This window comes from Argopecten irradians, chromosome 12, assembly GCF_041381155.1.
Source record: "Argopecten irradians isolate NY chromosome 12, Ai_NY, whole genome shotgun sequence".
Lineage (NCBI taxonomy): Eukaryota > Metazoa > Mollusca > Bivalvia > Pectinida > Pectinidae > Argopecten > Argopecten irradians.
The window spans coordinates 11,885,042-11,907,730 of record NC_091145.1 but is presented as its reverse complement, the minus strand read 5'-3'; the positions used below and the strand labels follow the sequence as shown (position 1 = coordinate 11,907,730).

At 31.8% G+C, this 22,689-nt stretch overlaps 1 protein-coding gene across 4 annotated transcripts in view; it reads right to left on the bottom strand.

The window, feature by feature from the left end:
• Positions 1–22,689, bottom strand: part of LOC138336522 (serine/threonine-protein kinase TBK1-like) — a 63,284-nt gene that overhangs the window by 25,963 nt on the left and 14,632 nt on the right. The window contains exons 1-5 of one of the 4 annotated variants that reach the window (XM_069286031.1): positions 19,102–19,186; positions 17,062–17,101; positions 16,288–16,363; positions 14,552–14,593; positions 12,797–12,887 (exon numbers count right to left, since the gene is read on the bottom strand). The gene's annotated coding sequence lies outside the window, so the exon portion shown is untranslated. Of the gene's footprint in view, positions 1–12,796; positions 12,888–14,551; positions 14,594–16,287; positions 16,364–17,061; positions 17,102–19,101; positions 19,187–22,689 lie in introns of those variants that run through there. The other 3 variants (XM_069286032.1, XM_069286033.1, XM_069286034.1) reach the window with 3 other exon arrangements.

The window sequence follows — 22,689 nt, the reverse complement described above, 5'->3', positions numbered from 1 at the left end:
GTATTTATTCAGCAGTGAGGTTGTAAAACTTGACTTGCATACATAACATACTTATATATTTTTACTTATTTCTTATTTTAGAGACAAAATTTAATCACAAAAAAAATATCGATATGGTTTCCCATAACGTCTTTAAAAACACAATATTTACACGACAGCATACTCACATTACAAGCTTTACGATCCCTCACTAAGTGACACAATGTAACTATATATATGATTCAGGATATGCTATTTCTAATCTGATATCCGTATACTCACAGGTCCCGGACATCAATGGCCAATCAACTATTATATCCTGATCATGGATACCATTTTCCCCACAAGTTCCGTTACAACGTCATAGTGGGGTCGAAAAATTGTATTTTATTAAACTATAAATGTAATCTATGTAGCTAGGTTATGATTTGTTGACATTGTGAAAATTCAATACAGATATATCTATTAATATTCAACATATTAACATCAAAAGGCATTGGGATTTATATTCGGGTGCCAAGTTTCTACAATATAAGTTAACATGTTCTTAAATGATCAATTCTTCAAAGACAAAAAACATCATAATGTAGCAGAAACATGCTAATTAACTAGTAAATATACTTAACGAATTATGCTTTTAAGAAACCATTTATAAATCATATATCAACGAATCGATAGCAACCAGTAACCATGTTGGGTATCAAACAAACATAGGCACGAACTTCATTCAGGTATCTTGATTTTCATAACCGATAAGAACGAATTTTGAACTGTAGGTATACACAATGTGCATGTACAAAATTTATATATCTATTAATTAGTGATGATTCAAATATCTTTTGTTTAATTGATTTAATACTTTCAAAACATTCATAACATGTATATATACACAAGTGTATTGTGTGCAGGAGTAAAACTATTGTCTGCCACGTGTACCTTATCAACGACATTCGTTATATGTATTTGATAAATATCCATGTGCAGTTTTCAATAGGAATGAAGTTTGATGGTAATTTTTATAAAACATATATCCATAATTAAATAAAAATTTAGAGATGAGTTTCCTTACCTTTGTTAAATTGTGTTTACCCTGGCGCAAAGCACCCTATAACCTTTCTTTGTGATAGTAACACTTATGACGTCAGAGGGGGTTTGCATTATTAATGTAAACATATTACGTCAATAAACACATGTGAACGAGCTTATACAAAGAAATCAATTATCGTTATATTTTCGTCATGGTATATTAAGCGTATCACTATATCAACAACGATTTAAATAACAATGTACACTGTATTATTGTTTGCGTCTTAAAATAATATCAACACAGTGAAATTGGCTTTAATGACTATGATATGGCATATGATATGTGTTTAACATTAAGATACTTTCTTTTAAATACAATATAGCCGACCTTTAGGTTCTAAGCTTCAAAGCAAATATTCTCGCATTAAAATAATTATTTCATATCATAAATTTATCTTTTTCTATTAAAAGTATATTGTTCATATAATCGACAGTACATATATATACGGTCGAGCGGAAAACCTATTCAGTTCATGTATATGAATTTAAATACATATTACGATACCACAATATGCTTTTATCATTATAATTACTGTAACATTAACACATTAAGGTAAATGTTATTAAAGTAGATATCAATCGTCCCTTACCAAACATACCTGTAGGTTTTTAAAATGGTTCCGCGCATTTACTGAAGTTTGGTTGTCATAACAAAGCATTAACATCTACTAGTATTAGTACTATAGAAATATACGTTCTATATACATGTGTATATCTATGTGTCACGATATGTTTAATTCCGCGTATACCAATTGCAATAATAGACACAAACTGGATAGAGTAACCACTGATCAGGCTGATCAGGAAGAAAGTCATATAAACTATTTATAGACCATTGAAAGTAATAATTAGATCACACATGTGTACAGCGCTTTTCAATCCCCTTAAATACACTCGTAAATTACCAGAGACTAGATAGATTTGACCGACGGATGAACAAAATATTACACTTCCATAACCTTGTTTTAAAGACACATACATGACAAAACACGATTTTATAAAAAAAAAAAATGTTTTATTTTTTCCACATATTGAACCAGCATCAATATAGGACTAAACATCTGTGTAACCTAAATGTATCATCGAATGACTATTGAAAACAATGCTATGATTATTATGCAATACGTAACTATCAATAGAATATAAATATTATAATGGTAAATATATCAAATGAAATCGGTGGTAGCCAAATTAAACATTCTATTAAATTCATTATTCTATATGTAACTCCTCGATTTGTACACCAAAATGCTAATTTAAAAATGATGTATTTGCGAAAAATTAAACGTTATTCTAGAAAAAATGTAACGTCTTTTAGTCTTTTTTGACATTGGTAGATATTTTGCCTGAATGCTAAAATGGTAGAAATATGTATATCATTATGATTATAATGCTGAACACCAGTAAAATTCGATATTGTAGAAACTTATGTGAAAAGTAATCTTTGGTGTACTGTGATACGGAATAGATAATTCACCTAGTAGAGTACTTATTATTCCATTTGAAATGTAATATTTAATGACAGTATTGATAAGCATGTTGAAATTAAATATGAATCGACACATATATTTTACAATTGTTACATATTATTGTTTGGTGAACAGTTCGTTTCTTCTGTTTAACTTTTTAAGAAATAGAACTCTACAACTAACTTTATTACCATCTTTTTTTGTGATTGTTTTCGGCATAATTAGATAGCATTGATACGCATTTCATTTAGAAACGATTTGATTTAGATTTCATTTATTTCATTAATATATTGAGTTTTGTTGATATTTAATTGGGTTAAAATTAACTTATTTTAGACATTAGATTATAAGATTGTAAGATATTTATTGATAACTTGATATGTAGTTAATTAATCTTGTTGCATGATTTTAATGATAAAAAGTATAGTATATTAATTCATTTGTAAATTTGTATATTTGAGTACTGACTAATTTAATATCAGTAACTTATTAATATTTTTGTTGTATTTTTGACTATTCTTTAGACATGTCTTTATTCACATTATGCTTTATATTAGTATGGTTACATATCAATATGTTATTTTGTTATACTATACATAAGATGTAAATGTAATATATTGTATAAGTGATTTCATTACATATTCTATCATAGACGGTAGGCGTATATTATCTTTTTCACATTTCTTACATAAATATTTCATTCATTGAAATCTCCTTCTTGATTTTCCCTCATACTTGTAGATGTATGGTGTTTTGTCTTTCAATAAAGTAAAAGTTTACAAGTAGTTCACAAACACATTTGTACCATACATTTTTATAGTTAGTATGTGGCAGATAATGATGAACCTGTCATATATCAAATTGGTTTCAATTAATATTAATACGTTCATTATGTAAATTAACGGATTATTTACCTTGAATTTAGCTGGCTTCCACAAGGCGACCCATATTATCGCAAATATCAATAATTATATGGGTCATACATTATTTATACTTAAGTATAAAGAATTATTGGAATATGAACAATTTTCGTTTTAAAATGTAGGTAAAAATAGGCAATGACAACCCACTATAATTCCAAATGGATTGATGATACGCATTAACTATATCAACGTTGCTATGTTAATGATAATTTTGCTACCGGAAACCACCTAGTTATTTGTAGAAATTACTGTTTTTCAGAATACCTGTTAGTTCATCGGTGTTAAAAGATACCATTCACCAAAATATTTTTTTTGATACTCAACGGAAAGAAGAAAGTACTTCGTCGAAAAATGTCGAATGTAAAGTAAATGTTCAGGGAAAAGGCTTGGAAAAATCACGGACTGAAATAACCGTTGTGGGTTAATAGCTTTAAAAGCCCTTCTCGTTCACACGAAACATTTACCAGGAAGTGGTGCTGACGTCAGTGTTGTGTATATATTTATATGCTATGTGAATACCACTATGGTTGAGGTTTGCAAAGTTTTGTCAATCATTAGCCAATCTAACAATCGCTATTTCATCTAACTTATAAATAGCTATAGATGTATAGATGCCAACATGTCCAATGACCTCGGATAGAATAGGAGTTATAACGTAAATCTAAGAATAAATGGAAAAAAGTTTGTTTTTTAGACAAAAAGGTCAGTGAAGTAATATTACGTAGCCCGACAAAGTATACATTGTATGTGTATAAATATTTATGTATAAGGAATGCAATCATGTCCTAATTAATTTAAATACATCTGTAATCGCTCTTTTATCATAGTTTGGATGCATGAATGATGGATAGGAATTCACCAGTATAAATATATAAGTCTTTTATTCAGTTCACATATCTAGGTTTCAAACTATGAATATGCATCTTTAACATAATTAAGATATCAGTAAACTGTTTTTAAGTCTACAAAATGTATGGCATTATCGATAATATGATAGCTTATTATTTCAATCAATTCTCTATATACCATGCATCATTTACATGGTTGCTTTCAGTTATTTCAAGTCTTGATATTGAAGTGTGAAGTTGATAAACTATACAACTGAACAGGCAAAAGGTTTCTCCTCTATATGCAAAAATAGAACATATATTTCTACAATTCTTTAAAGTTGAAATACAATACAAAAAATAACAAAACTAAGGCATGATCTATGATAGTAGAGGAATCAAAGGAGATACTCTCCCGGTTTCAACAGTGGTACATAACGAGCAGTGTTAAACATATATGGAATGCACTTTCTATTGTCATCATAAATAACAATGGATATTATAGCATATGTTTGGATTACCTTTACAAGAAATAATCAAACTTACTTATTCTGGCAGGCTATATCAGGAAGTTGCTTACACCACATATATCAGGAAGCATAAAAGAGGGTACGTGTGTCTCCACGCATGTAAAATATGGGTATAATATTATGAAGTAGGATTAGCTTGATATTAGCTTGATTTAATCTTCAAATACAAAATAAAACGATACCTAATTCCATGATGCAAAATCAAGCAATACCTAAATGTCCATGTAGCGAACGAAATATCTTATTTGCATTTTTTTTCAAATACATTTGCATTATCAATACAACTGTCTTGTGCTTGATTTATGTCAGACTCCGTGAAACACATGTGTTTTTAACATATTACAGATGATCTGTCATTCTGTTACCATGACATTTATATGCACTTTGAATATTAAAGAAAATTTTATCTTAAAACAATATTTGTTATATTTCAAATTCAAACAGAAAGATAGAAATGATATTCACGATTTTATTAACTGTGATGAATCTGCTCCTATACGTTAGCACTCTAGTAGAATTAGCTGGATAACAATTTCGTTCAAAGAAGATGTTTGTGCTTAATAGCTAAGAGTATGACAAAATCGCGCTAAATGCTAGATTATATTCCGATATTTTTTAAAAAGAAAACTTTAAAAGAATGTTATATATAGTAAACGTTGTATTTATCATGTATATGAGGACAAAGTACACATACATACACATCAAGGAAGTATTCAAGTGGATTTTTATATTGTCATAGTTTCAAAGCGTACGTGTTGTTATGTTTATAGACATAGACAGAGAATAGTCAGAGAGGTAAACAAGGAAGATGGTATCGCTATCACTTATGTCTGATCACGGGTAATGTCAACAGTAGATTAAAGTACAATAACATTAAACAACCCGTGCAATACCAATCCAACAGAACAAAATGTAAATAAAGGTTTAACCATCTAGTGGTGGACTAAAACTCATTACAGTATGTTGTCGAGATTTATTTTAAGAATTCAACCAATCACCGAACCATGATAACGGGAATCATTTAGACTCACGATAAGGATATTAAATTGAATTACCACCGACTTGGTTTTATATGTACCAGTATTTCTCTATCATTATTTGGTGAGACCGCGAAGACCGAGTGGTGAAGTATCAAGTCTATAGTTCTGACAAGTGAAGGAGGAAGGCAGTTATCAAGAAATAGGAAATTCAATTTAGCGCTTTTGATACAAGACATGAAACATTCGGTACAGTTTTATAGGGACTCTTATCTGTTTGAATAACACTTAAAGTGTTCTGAAGTTATATAGGTCTTATTTACATAACGATAAAATAGGATATCTCAGATGTACTTGGTTAAAACCGATACACAAGTTTAATGCCCCAAACGACATTTTGAATGCATTAAAACAGAAATCAGGCAAACGTATTACAAATGCACCTACGTTGGATTTTTGCCAATATTGAAAGTGAAATTTGATCTAATTAAATTGTTTATGTAATAAAGGTTTTAGACGAAGTTTTTTAACAGTTGAAAGGTACAAGTGCTTCATAAATGCACATAATACTGATACTCTTACTTTAGCCATTTTTGCGCTAGACATGCCATGCTAAAAGATGATATTGCTAATTCTATATTCGGTTTATTATTGTATATAGCCATTATGGGGAGTTCATGAAGTCGTTGTTGCGGTAACATATTATTGATCACATTTGCGCAATAAACTTGATTGCGTCAAAATAATTACATTTACAGTATTTCCAAAAGCTATTGAATTTTAGGAGAACGCTAATAATACATAGTGCTATTACAACAGAAGGCATCCCTAGTTGTTAAGTTCCTTTGCGTGTGAAACACTTCAAGCCTATGACAAAATATAAGTGATTATATTTCTGTTGGTAACAGCTTCAAGGGGAATAACCCTTACCAAATTGTTGTTTGTGAGGTCAGTGAATATACGTATTTAGATAAAGTATCTATATATATTATCTATCAACATTTCAATATTGTATGCGATTTCATCACTTCTAAAGCTCACATGACTGTAATTAGTGATAAGAAATATACAATATAAACAATCATAAATATTATAAAATTTGGAAAATAATCAGGCGCATATAAACTTAAATGATTGATGATAAATGCTAAATATCTACATTGACCATCTATATTTGTATTTGATAGTCACAGACTATTCCACAAGAAAGGGTAATTGTTGGACAGTAGTAAGTGATAGTAGAATACTTTGTCTTAACTATATCTCAAACTACAACAATATATGACATCACAGCCATGTTCTAATGCAATGGTGATCTACCTTAAACGTAATAAGACTTAAACCAATCAATTTTTTTTGTCATAACTTACCTGTTACATCATAAGTGTTTGAATCAGAAGTATGTTGAAAGCCATCGCCCCAAATAACCAATTTAATCAGTATATCTATCCTATCTGACGTATTGACGATAGTGAAAATACATAGGATGTTGCATTATTTTACATGTGATACAACGGTTAGACCCAATTACTATTTGTACATATTTTGCTTATGTAATATACACTGGATTTTTTATATGAATAATACTATACGTATGACATGAACTGCTTAAAACCGAATAACGAATTCGATGCTGGCACCGGATTCGTTATTCAAACTGGGCAGGAATAACGAAAAACGATATAAGGAGGTGTTTTACGGTTTTAAATTTTTGAACGATTTATCGAGATATTTAGTTTCTTGAGATTGTGAAATTATGTTTTGATCTGTTTTTTTTATGTTTTGTAATTCTATTTTATTTATTCGCTTTTTAATAACGAATAAGGTGCAGGCACCGAATTCGTTATTCAGATATATTTACAGTTTGCACTGACATGGACTCAATAACCACGCTTTCTAGTATTATCATTATCAGTGTATAATGTGAGCACAACAAATAGTCGATGGCGTAGCAACGTGAGGTCATGACCCCACTTTTGGCGGGAACATATGAATGACTCGATTCCAATCAGCTGTTCAATCGAATTCGTTGACGATGACAGGAGAGAAAAAATATGGGTAATTTGATAAAAAATATGCAACTGCCGCGGGAAAAAATAATATTCATTTACTTGAAAAACTTATAAGGAATAGATGTTTATTTTGTTGAGGTTATGAGGGTATTATGAAAATGGAGCCCGTGTAAATTTTATGTAACCCGGCTTCGCAAAAATAATCTGTCGAGGTATTTAGTTTTTTGGGGTTGTGAAATTATGTTTTCATCTGGTTCTTTTTAATGTTTTGTAATTGTTACTTATTTGTTCATTTTTTAATAACGAATAAGGCGGTGACAATAAATATTGGCTATGAATGCCAAATAAAGACGATCAACGCTTTAATAATCAATACCTACTTGCAAGGACAGATAACTCAGTAATAAACACAAATGCCAAATCGCATATTCTGAACTATTCTATGTCTTATGTCTTATCTACTGGCAAACCTAAAAATATTTTTTTCTTTTCGCGTGAAAAGCGCATGACGCGCTAGCGCTTCATGTTGGATTTGCCTCTGTCCAGTTGGCATTCATTTTGGCTATGAATGCCAGCTAAAAGACGTTCAATGCTTATATTTACAGTTGGTTACAATTTTATGTTGAAATAATAAGGGATTTTGCATCTATAATGAAGTAATCATTCGTTATCGTCAAGGATGGAACAGACATTTGAACAGCCGTTTTTCGTGATTGCTGGCACGGCAATTGTGACGTGACAATGATAATGACGTCATATTTATCGATTCATAGTCTATATGACTGGTAACTGCGCTTGGTAAGATTACATAGTGGGACTGCAGTGAAAATGTAAATATTTGTATATGAATGCACTGATTCTAGTAAATGGTAAAATAGTGTATATACAAAAATAAAGTGATTTACTGTACCCAGTAGGAACATCCCATGATAAGGGTGAAACTGACAACACAGTCGATGGAAACAATTAAAACATATTGTAGTTTAGCTAGCGAACATATTATTTCGTTTTGCTCTATAAATGCTACCTATAATACTGCTATCATAACATAAAACAAAACCTAACACAAAATACAAGGTTTTTTTCCACATACATACTTATCTGCTAATTTTCTCTGTATAGTGTGTCGTATATCCGATGGAAGCCAAATGTTATTTACATTACACGTGTCCCTTTTAGCAGAAGCCCTGAGATGTTTTGTTTATAAAACACTTCTTCCTTCTAGTATGTACTTCATGAAAAAGGAGTAACTGTGTAGATACGGTGAAAATGTTCGTGTTTTCCTAGAATCTATTTTTACGTGTAAATACATGTACTACAACTTGCTTATATTCGACCCATGGCCTGAGTTTACAGATGTATGAAAAATGACATTACAAGGTTGGTTAACCATGTAAATTACATTAACGACAACAAATTAATATTCTGTGAGTCTTTGTTGTCCGATATTTGGTATCTGTTTAATTTGCATACTTTATAATTCAAATACAAATATTTTAATCAATAGCCTTGAATTAAACAGGCATTATTCTAATGTGCGTCATCGGGTATTCTCCTATACTATATTTGTTAGAGTTCATATATTAGCTATAGAACTGTTCATAGACAAAGTCTTATAAAAGGATAGCAAGAACACAAGCATATATCAAACAACTCGAAATCTTAAAACGATTGATATCATACAGAGTAAATTATTTAAATGTTGCGGGATAAAATAATGATCAATATCTTAAAGCTGTATGTTTGACTCGGTACAGAAAGACAAAAGTGGCTTGCCGAAGGTTCCACACTATTACCTCCCTTAATCTTTGCCACACTAAAACTTTATTACATAATCCGTCAGATATTCGATGACTTCGCTGATGTAATATTTTAAATATTATGCCAATAGTGTAATATAACATGGAACACTTTTCATTATCCGGAAATCCATTGTGACGTCATGACTTGACGTCAACAAACAATGACGCAGCGACAGGATTCGAGAACGTCGTGACAAAATGGCGGCCACCACGGCATTTTGCAACGTATTTAAAGATTCTACAAAAAGAATGTTGTACTAATGAATCTTGATTTTTCTGTTCATTTCACATGAGATCTTATAAACTTCGTCTCGAAGATTTAATTTGTACTCAACAAGACTCAAAAATAAATTTCCTTTGACTCGTTTCATGAAATCTCATATGAACACTCATTTAAGATCATATCCCGTCTTTGTACATTACAAAGTTACCTCCCTTGGAGGTAGATATCAGTTGTGAAGTCATTATTTTGTGGGTGAAACTCAAGTCGTTTTTTCTTAAAAGTATTACATTACGATCGCAATTAGAAGACGACACAATCAATATCTACCCGCAAAGACAGATAACTCTGTATTATGCAAATACAGAATATAAACATTTTAAGATAATTGATATGCATATTTCACTTATTGTTTTTTAAACATAATTGTGTAACACATATTTATAACGAACATGCTTACACCAAATTAATAGACATAATGTTGTATTTTACATTCCTCGACAGTGTTCTTATATGGAATTGGTATTATGTGTATAACGAACTATGCTTATGACGAAGTAAACTCGTTGGTCCAAAAACATTCGGTATAAATGTGATTTACTCTACTACCACGTCGTAAAAGGATGAAAAAGCTGTGTGTTGTTGTTTGATTTATCTAGTGGCACAGTATCCAATTTGTTTGCTGTCATTTAATGTGGGTTTGTCATTATAAAAAATACACTGCTGTGTAACCTGTCTAAACCACGGAAAACAGGATATAAGTGCAGATATTATACCGTCTTTGATTTCTATGATTTAAAAAATGACACAAATTCACGGATATGCATGGATTCAGATTGGACAAGGGTTGAGTTTAGGAAGTTTGTATTGTATAAATATTCGAGGAATTTCCAAAATATAATTCACATAAGAAACTTATATTATTATTAATGGTTTAAGTTTTGTAATGATCTTGTATTTCTCGTGCATCTCGTCACCTACAAATACATTTGTAAGTTATATTTATATTAATTATAGAAATACAGCAGAATCATGGAGGATACAATCACCGAAACAAAGGTGATATCATAATTAAAACTTAAATATAAAAAAATGGCAAATGCAAACAAAATAAATCTTGTAAAAATATAGTTAAAATGAATGAGAAAGAAAGAGTAAGCGATCTCTTTAAAATCAATGACATCTGCCATAAAACAATCTATGTCGACTCACATCTACATGTATATATAATATCATACGATAATCGGATTGCGAGAGCACTGAAACAAATTGACCCAATAACACAATGAGATATGAGTTCGCCATATCTATGTTTTCTGTACTGCGCAAGAAGCCATAATGTCGACCACGCAACTATACCATAGTATTCATTAACCTGCTATTCTGAATCTCAGTATCATCAGTATCGCTATCAACTATTAGAGAAGAAGATTGAGGCATGATTTTGATAGAGAGTTAATATCTGGCAATGTCTATAACATACAAAGAAAACTTTAACTATAAACCATCTTAATGTCGCGGTGACCTACTTTTCACGGCGATTCAATTTCACGATGTAAATTTATATTTGGTTTTTACCGTAGTCACTGTCTCAGAAAAATATATTGCTAGAGAAATATGTTATTACACGCGAACATGATTTGTTTACAATATCCTTATCGGTATGTACATAAGTATCATATAAAGAAAAAATAATTTTGTTTTATGGAAAAATTCCAAATCTATATTTCACAATGTCAGCGATATAATAATGAAACATGAATCACTTGTCGTCTAACCCACACAACATTTGAATCACACATCAAAAACCAGTTTGACCTGATTGTAGGGGGTTATGCATGGAAGATCTGTCATACTGAAGTGGTGATTTAACCCATTCAGCCCTGGAATTTTGTAATGGACTGCCCCAGGTCTTGAAGTAGAAGAGTCAAAATGTGTATTCAAGGGTGAATGAGTTACTCAAACCCATGCGTGATTCACATAGGATACTATTGTACTGAAGGTCGACTAGTGCTCTAGCTCAATACAGATAATGTAGTTAGGTGTACACATGGACAATATATAACGTAACTATATATTGACTCAAGTCAAACAGTTACTAACACACACTACATATTAAACGTCAAACACAATGTACTTCATTAGGTCAAAAATAATTCAGAAAATTTGATAGAATCTTCAAGAAATGTAAGATATTCACTCTGTAAAACAGTTACCAGTTTTGACTAATGTTTTCTTATGGGGTGTATTTCTCAGCACCGAAGAAGGTGCTGAAATTGGAATACCGGTGACGTTTTATAATTAAATGAACTAATGAGAAGCACATTACAAGGTCACATTGTCTTGCATATCAACATCACGAACTTTATAGTTTATGATTTTGACAGTGATGTGCTTCGACGTCTACTCAGTTTGATATATTATGTTTTAAGATCTAAATCTTAATATCACTTACATCTAAATGAAATACTGTTTTTACATAAAATGTATAAATACTTAACAGCATTAAACAATACTTACATATAATAGACACAGAAAAACAATTGTTACGGATCCTAATACATAGCGAGAGTTAAATATAGTTAACATGATAAATGTACATTACCTATATATATACATGGTAATATTTCTAAATCGGATGTCACCGGAACCAAAATATTCCCCGGTATATTCAGGTATCCGGATTAGACATATCTTTAATTTGAATTACCATAAATTAGTAAGAAAAATGCCAATCAGTGACACCGTAATACACAGGGAGCCAGGTAGTCAAGTTACTCAAGGGACGGTTTTGATAAGTTATACTGTATATACTGCACATGAATACTAAAAACGGTTATATTTCCTAAAGATACCAAAAATGAAAATAAATATAAATGATAAAAAGTGATTAAGCGTACGAATACAAAGGCCAGCTTATAACTAGAAAACTTTACAACAAACATGACGGCGAGGTAATGATCATACTCACCCGCTATAATGGTCAAGACGCTGTATACAGATGTGATGACGTTACGTAGGTCCAGACGTCCCAAAATAATCCACAGGGGTTACGGGTGTTTCTGGTTAGGAAATGAAATGTTATTGAATTGATTTAATTTTTCATATACAACTTCTGAAATGAGGGCAATGTTAGGGTGTGTCATGTTTCGCCCACGTGTGATTACCAAAACCTTAGCAAAACACCTCTTCAGTCTATGATATACAATAGCAACACCCACATCTCACAGTATGACATTTTGACAAATTATTTATATTGACAGAAAGTTTGTGAGAAATAATCATTATTTTTATGTCAGATATTGACCTACATATTTCGTAGGTTTGACTATATTGGAAATGCTATACATATTTTTTCTGTTCAAAATACCTTAAATCAGTTATTTTTGCTGGTCAAACAAATCATATTTTAATTTAAAACGGAAAAAAGAATTGTATTGCGTCTATAACACAATTACTGATTATTTTATGGATAAAACCTATACGATAAGAGTGATGAACTATAAAATCAAGAAAAACATGCTGTCGATTTACAATGTAAGAGCCCAAATCAATAAAAAAAAGATCAGAACAGAATGTGTTATCTAATTTGTTGATATAACACGATTGAAACGATATGTTAAAGATGCTTTACCGCTGACATATGGTATTTTTCTCTATCAAAACCAGGAGCAGGCGAATTAGTAGTTTTTTCTTCAGTTACAAAAGTTACTTACTTTACATAATTACTACAGCTGAAAAGTTTCAGTTAATAATTTTACTTTAAGATAAAAACATAAAAAATAATTCGCGTCCCAAATTATGTCAATATGGAATGAAGTAGTGATTGCACATGCACCTAAAGCAAAATAAATAATTTCATACATGTATGTATTCTTTTTTGTTAATTTGATATAAATATACACGATTCAACACCAGTTATTGTTCAAATGGTGAGTATCGTTTATGCTCTGTTGGCGATGGAGCATCTTTAAATCCAAGGTATTTGTTTTACGTAAATCTGTCCATAAACACATTTGGCGTAATCTGTTATATATCTTACTACAAGCAATATTCCCTGATGATATAATCCACTGATAGGACAACCTATATTACTGAACATTGAATATCACAATGGTATAATTGACAGTGTGACTGAATAGGAAATGATGTACTCAGATTGCTATAAATGCGACTCAAAACTGATCACGTGAAGGAAACTCCAAAATCCAAGTATTTGTAATCATATTATGAAGAATCGAGAAATAGCAATACCTACTTTTTCTGGCGTAACAATGAATTGCGATGGACATCCAATGTCATATGATGCGTCATAAGATTTTGAATCATATGTTATAAACCTATGACAATCGTCGGATGTATAATGAGTGGTTTATAAGATGTTTACACATTGGTAATAAGTCATCAGGAAATACTTCAGATCAGATCAGATCAAAGGAATATCGGATTATAAATAAAAACAGACAATATTACATATTACGTGTAATTAGATATATGATCAGATCACGTGACATGTCTTATTAGCGAAGTTTGCTAAACAAACAAATACACCTAGGATTTGACGTTTTATTTCGAACACACCATTTTCCTTTCAGTCTCACTGTTAATGTTATTGTGATACGTATTATCCTGTAATAGGAGACTTAATACACTTTATTTAACCTCTATGTATAGTATATAAGAGGCGCTCTATTCAAACGAGATATAGAGCGCATGGTGTACTTACCAATTTAAACGTAAATCCATCAAAATTCACTAGGCCAACGCTCTGCAAAACCACATAAAAATTTAATTATTAAAATAAAGGAATATTTACAGCAACATCATTGACTACTATGTTGTATGTGATTTGAAAACTGGATCGGTTCAAGATGTCTAAATATAGCACGTCTAAATATTACCATTACTGTATTACACCTAACATTGCGCAGAATGTTTTGCGCCGTTACCGCTTCCAACAGGGGGTTAATAAACGAACCAGTTTTTATGTTAATTGCGGCACTGGACCTTCTTTTTTTTTACCACACAATACAATACTGCTTGCGACACCTTCAATAATACTGTAGTGATACGATACTGTAAACAAACTTGATTTATTTTCGCGAATTCCACGATCCAAATAATCTCGTCAAAATTCATCTCCGCGAATTAATGTATACCACATGATAGGAATTTGAATTCAATTTTTAAATCGGTGAATAGTCGCAAATTTGTTTTGAAATGAAAATCGCGAATTATCGCGAAATAACGTTACTTACAGTAACTTATCAATAAAGTGTTCCTATAATTGTGTCTTGAAACATTTATGAAGCCGTGTATTCGTTCTTAAAATGAACATTTATTTTTCAATTCGATTGGAATCTGGTTTGTATTTGAGCTAAACCCTCTTCAAGCTTCTGTTTTTACTCTATTTTCGGGTAGAATATCCCTATCCTTCATATCCACACATGTGGTATTATAGTTTACACATCAAGAATAACAAGATTAACAGCAATAACAGTAACTTATCAATAAAATTGACATAAAAACTTATCCTAATTGTGCAATATTTGTTTTAATACATTTTAGATGTTAACATTTTTGAAGCCTTGTAGTATTTGTTCATAAAATGAAGACAATTGTATTTCATTTGATTGAAATCTCGTTTTATGTTTTATCTAAGTAATGTTCTGTATACTACAAACGTAATTATTTGAGCGTAGTGAAATTTAAGCGAAAATGTTGTAAAATCCGACACTGTACACGAATTAGCTTCAAATACAGTGCGAAAGTGCTTAGATAAGTCAATTTACAGTAACTACACCGTACTCGTCGGTCCTGATTTCGGATGTCACGGACAGCCACACACGACCTTCGCTGCAATATAATGAATGTGTGTATTCCTCCTTCACCTAAAGGTGTAATACTGGCTGGTCTTAGGCAATGTATTGGTGTCGCCTAAGGCTGAATTGCGTAACTGAACAGCTTCGTGGCGTCACAGTGTCAACAAAATTTCTATTTTCTTGGTAAAAGTTTTGTATTTGTTTCACAAACTAGGTTGGTTTTACTTTAAATGATGCAAAATACAGAGTTGGAGTTGAAAATATCATGCAATTTTCATGTATGTAGATTTCTTTTGCGGAAGATTACAGTTGTAGAAATGCAATAAAAAGTCGATAGATTAGAGAAAAATACTCTTTCATAAGTGGATATGAAGTATAGGAATATTCTACCCTCGGGATCACAAAATGTGGTAAAACTCGCGGCAAGCCTCGGGTTTTACAAGATTTTGTGACCCTCGGGTAATATATTCTTATCCTTCATATCCAAATTTGAAAGAGGCTCATAGTATTACAATTAACACATCAAGGAAAACACAATTTTGAAATATTATCCTATGATAAATGCACGTTTCAAGATAACAAAACTTGACGCTACAGCGATGGCGACATCCTCGATACTCCAGGGATTCTGATCACTTACGATATCTACACCTCTGGACTATCTCATTGTAAAACTGAAGGTATTTCAGGGGAACAAATCTGAACCAACCATATGCCTGCAAATAAAAAAAACAAACTTTGAAGACTACAGAGAGTGCGACACCCTACTTGAAAGCCAAACAACCAACCACAGTGTACCGTTATACTGCTGATTTGATGTACGTCAAAGGACTAAATAATCTGTTTTGTTCTATTGCCTCCAGTTTTACTATGAGACAGTCCAGGGGTGAAGAGATCGTAAGTGATTAGAACCCCTGGAGTATCGAGGATGCGATGGCGATGGCTTTATAATAACATCATGTTAACATAGACTTAAAGCGACGAAACTTCAATATTAGAGGAAAGAGTAAAGCTAGTCATAGTACCAAGATGATAATGATTCCTCGCTTTTAAGCTGATGCTGGTTAATCTCAGTTCTCTTACCAGATTCGTTAGCAGTTATCTTTGTGTGACAATTTCATAGAATCTTTTATAATTAATTCTTGGGTTGAGAATCTATTGAAGAGAACGATTCTATTAATCTTAATTATCCTCTCCGTCGGTGTTGATATATCTTCACCAAAAATATCATGCTAGTGTTTTTTATATTCTAGTTATCTCCCTTCCTACCTAATTTAAATGACTTGCAGATACACATGTACAGCAAACGAAAATTGCACTTTTCAATTTCTAGTTCTACATGTATATTACTAGATTCTGGATGTGAAAAGAACTGATATATACATATGGAATCAATACGTAAAAAGTTACGTACCTAAAACGTCTTTGAAAGTTAATCACCTCCGTCCAAGTACCTGTAAAGAGGGTGAAAACATTACATTAAAAATTGAAGTATTTCAATACAAATGTCAAAAATTAGGCCGGTGAGCAACTAGCACGTGGTAAATTTATTTTGGTGTTTTCTAGAATGGCATATCGTGAGGTTGTGACAAAATGAGACATTACTACAATATCGTGTGTTGTATTCTTAGTCACAGACGAATATTTCGCAATTTAATTATTACAAATATTTATTTATTATTGATTTTAGAAGTGCATTTTTGAAAAAGATCAATAAATCATACTGAACATTATTTATGAAATTTTATTTATTGGTTATGAATTAAGTAAAAATATAACATTTCTTAAGTTTCATTTTAGCAGCACTGAGTATGTAAATTATATATTTTCTTGTCCAAATCCATTGTAAAATCCTTTAGTTTACCAAGCATGACCTGAACTAATAACTTATCCTATTTATAGATAAGATACAATTGCAAGTATATTGAGTACGAATATCTCCTTGTGGTAGGTGACTCTGAAAGTTTATACAGTAATATAATACCATTTTATTCCATGCGTTTTGCTGATGGAACTGGATTAACTGGAAACATGTACTTGTATTGATTACACCAGTTTATAGGGTTTCCCGGCAACAACATCTCCCCTTATAAAATACACAGTTAATTGTCAGGAACTACCTTTCGGTATTTTGAGAATGCATACATCATGTTCATCCGACAAAATCACAACTTTTAAAATTATTTAAAAGGTGTTCTTAAATGTTATCTCATCTACCATAACAGTATGATTTTACCTTTCATTTGCCATAGCGAAATTCTTATCAGCAAATATTTTTAAATTTTTGAATTTCGATATTGCTTTCAAAAATATACCTTATTAACGTTAATGATAACTTCGATGCCAAAAGTGTGTGATATAGTAGTAAGGAATGATATTCCAGGGTTGCTATCACTCTCGTTATATTCATCCCTGGATGTTACAGTAAAACTTAAGGCATTTCAGCAGAACAAACCTGACCAATCACATCTACAGGCTTACATCGACTTCTTTTGGAGGCTACAAAGACCACCTGCCCAGTGTACATTACCATTATTCGATTCTTCTAATGTACATACTATGACAAAAGTATCTGTTTCATCTGTTATCGAACATAGAGCCTTCAGTTTTGCTATGACATGTATAAAGTCAATGGTAGATATAAAGACAACGATAGCAACCCCTGAAATATCGAGGATGTTTGTCTCAAAGATGAAACGGTGCCTTTTTAGAAATAGTCCATTAATATTGTACGGTAGAAAAGAGTATTTTGAAGATAAATATAATAAACCCTCATCCCATTACCTTTATCTTTACATTATTCTCACTCTCCTGTTCATGTCTAAATAAAAATAGTCTAATTCAGTCCTGCTTTTATAGGTAAATATGTAGTTTGACTTTTGGCTACACCTTGACTTTGGCGTAAAACGTTGGCATAATATCCCAACTGTATTGGTTTCAGTACGTTGTACTTATAAGTGAAGAACGAACATATCACAAAGTAAATAATACACGTGTAGTGTTATCAGTGTAGTGTACACATTCTATAAACTGTGGGGTAGTTTCACTACCAACTTATTATAGCCAATCATCACAACCCTTTATTATAATAATAAATCTCATTGGTTCCCGAACCGGGATCCCCCTCATTGTGCTTGTAATATTTTTTTTCATATTTTGTGACATGCAAACACATGTTTCTGAAAATTTAATATAAATAGATCAGCCTTTAGAAATCGAATGATGACGATACATTTTAAAATGCTACCTATATACGATTTAAGCCAAGAATCAGAATGCAAGAATGCTCGCTTTGATTAAAATAAAACAACATACGTACAAGGGTAAATAAACGTATTCATAAAATGATATTAATTCATGTGTTGTGTAGCCGACAACGCACCAGTATTATATCTACAAGAGGCCGAAACAGAAACCAGATCTACCTATGCAGATTTGCTACACTACTACATACCTGACAGAGTTACAATCAGATACCTTCATGTCCGCATCATACGGAGAATATCCAAATTCTTTGTTTGAATTTGCAGTATGGAGTAGTTAAGCAGATGATAATATTATGCTCAGTCGACAATATGAGCAGTTTCTTAGAAATTGAAACTTGGTTTCGGTTTCGTCTTTCGCGTGTAGTTCTTACTATGGCATAGTGTTTCATTTCTTTTGTCTTTCCAAAATCAATCATAATTTCAGAAAACGTCTTAAGATTAATACACCAGTGCCCATTTTGTGATAAATATCGAATAAAAGGCAATGATTTACTGAACGCAGCTCAATGTTATGGTTTTGCAGAAAAAGGGGGATATATGTCTCAGGTTTATGGTTTTCATGAGTTGTCGATACCCATAGACAACCGAAGGAAATGGAATGAGTCCACGATGACATGGGTTTTTTTAACATTAACTTCATTATTTACGCATAGAAGCGTATTTCATTTTACGGTTTTGATATTGGTCTTTCACATGTATTTAAAAAAAGTACAACAGCCAGTTGTCTATGTTAGCAGACGATCTAATAGTAAGTTTTGTATTCCTGCAAGTGCAAAGGAAATCATTTTACGGAATTAAGATTTCTGTACTTACATTGAAGATAATGGTTCATATTGAATTCACATCTAGTAATCGTTTTTCATTTAAATTGATGCGTGCAGTTTAATGCACTTCATTCGTTTCGCAAACTTCCTTATTAGGAATTCCTGACCAAAAATGACATATACATTTTTTTTGTATCTTGTCTCATCATACATTAATTATTATTACATAATTTGTTTTCACCAATCTATATATGAGGAAATATAATATTTTCAACTATCATCCCGACCGTTCAATAAAACCTTGTTATATTGCACAGTTCGAAGTTATATTGCACGCTCCCATGGAAACGTTATATTGCACGGTTCGAGATGTTATATTGCACGGCTTTAGGAACACCTCGCTGTTGTTGTCTAGTTTTGTAGAAAACTTCCGAGGAATCGCGCGTAACAGTGAGTTACGTTATTATGACGTCACAAAGGTTCACGCTCAATTTCGCGCTAACTTAATGGATCTTGAATCAAGCACGTCATGTAGACGTTTATTGAGTAGAGGACTGATACGATGAATGAGTTAAATTAAAAGGCTGCATGCAGGTCTAATAATGTTAAAGAAGACAATAAGACATCCAAACCGGAGTTACAACCTGACGTTCGTGTGCTATACGTCAAACTTCAATAGGATTTGAAGTTTTTCTGTACAGTGCGGCGTTGATGATTTTGTTAAGTGATTGTCATATTCGTTTTATAACAATATTCAACTGAAAACTGGTGATTATGTAATAAAACAAATATTCCATGGGTTACTGTGCTCTAGTTCATAATATTTACCCCTCCGCGGTGGTAATCAACAAATATTATATTGCACTTGGCCTTCGGCCTCGTGCAATATAACATTTGTTGATTACCACCACCTCGGGTTAAATATTATGAACTAGAGCACAGTAACCCATGAAATATTTGTATAATATTGCATAAGCATAAAACTACCTGTACTTTGCATCTAATTAGGAAAAGTATTTAAAGCAATGATTTCTGTTTCACGTCTTGACTTTGTTCTCTGGAAAGTCACAAAAAATAATGTTTTTTATTTCGATCTATTCCGTCTTTGCATATTACAAAGTTAGCTCCCTTGTGGGTAGGTATCGCTTGTTACATCATTATTTTGTGAGCCAGAAGACAAACACCCACAATGCGGTGAACTTTCAATTTGGTTGCATTAAGCATTATAAATTGTCATTTTTTAATTGCATAGGGGAATGAAAACGTTATAATGTATGATTTATTGATTTATTTTCAATTTTTCAAGTACATGTATATTTTTCCCAAATCAATACGCAGCGTTAATGTCGGGTTTTCGCGCCATTCTCTATTTTATTTCATAAGGGCAAATGCCAGTTCGAAAGTCAGATGAAGTATGGAAAAAAATCTGTATATGACATGTAACGCAGATGCTTAATTCAGTGACACTTCGCGAAACCACACAATTCCCTGATACCATTTCGATATTCTGCTTGTGTAACACAATGTGTTCTATGTGAACTTTCAGCTACTTTCCATCAATGGCAAACGGAGCTGTCACAAGTTCTTACGTCTGATATAAGCACAGGCGTGTGTGCAATACATCCAATAGTATTACTCATTCATGAACACGTATGCAATGTTGCCAGTAGATATCGATGCGATTTCAAACCCCAACTAGAAATAGACGGTTTCAAATATCCACAGGAAAACCACAGGGGGCCAGTTCAATGAAAACGGATGTTGTCATACATTTTTTGTTGTATTTGGTGGATGGACTGATGAATATACCTAACAGTCGTCTGATTTTTTTTCTTCGGAAAATACGAGATTTGAAAAAGTTATTAGAAAAAATCGGGATATTTACTATAATGTTCAATGGTTATTACATAAATAAAATCATACGTATAATTCATATATTGACACTATTATGAAAAATTCCGTTACGTTACATGTGACGTTAAAATCAAAGCCAAAAGTTTAATTAAAGAGTAATTGCCCTTACCATAACTATAGACGACTCCTACTCTTATCTAGCCCTCCCGTAGTACTTCAAACAAGCTGTTCATCTATCGTTTGTTTGTCATGTGTAGACGATAATGTCAAATAATGTACTCATCAGGTACTAACAATAATTTAAAAAAGACATGGACAATGGCATTTGCTGATGTTTAACATTCCATGTCTCATAGATCAGAATATTTTAAATTTCACATGGTTAACTTGAAGAATACCTTTAAACAGACTGCTGTGAGGATCCATTATTTTCAGAGGAATTATAAAGAATTAAATTCAAGAATTCCAACGATTTGGATTATACATGCAATGTGATATTATTTCTTCATTTTATTTTTAGAATTTTTGTAAGAGAATTCTCCCTTTGTTACATGTCACTTATGCATTGACCGTACAAACCACAAATATTTTGGGGCACAACCAACGTTATGCGAGTTATCTCCCTTCCATGATCAAACATGTTTTCATGATATTCTCAAATTCGTCAGAAAAACCAATTAAGACAAAATAGTAAAGCTGAATGCATTTATACAATATATATATACAATGTATGTACATTGTATGTGCATATTTTGACAATCCTGTACATCTTATCACCTCGTGCTAAAAAGGATGGTCAGTAAACATACATAACAAGATACATGTAAGATAAATTGTTTGTGAAAGGATTGACGTTGTGGTTAGTTATTTTTAACATGACGTTGGGCTTGTCTGGATAGCGATAGTGATAGTACAGTGAACACATCTGGATAATAGAGGATTTCAGTTTTATGAAGCAAATGCAAGAAACACTTTTGATTGGATAATTTAATTTCGCTAACATCTATACTAAATAATCAATAGAATGATATGATTACCAATTTGAATTATAATGAGGTAAAAACGATATAAAGTTAGTATATTAATAATCCGAAATAAAAGGCCAAAATAAATTCAAAGTAAAATCAAAATCATTTCTATGGAATATATATTCAGCCA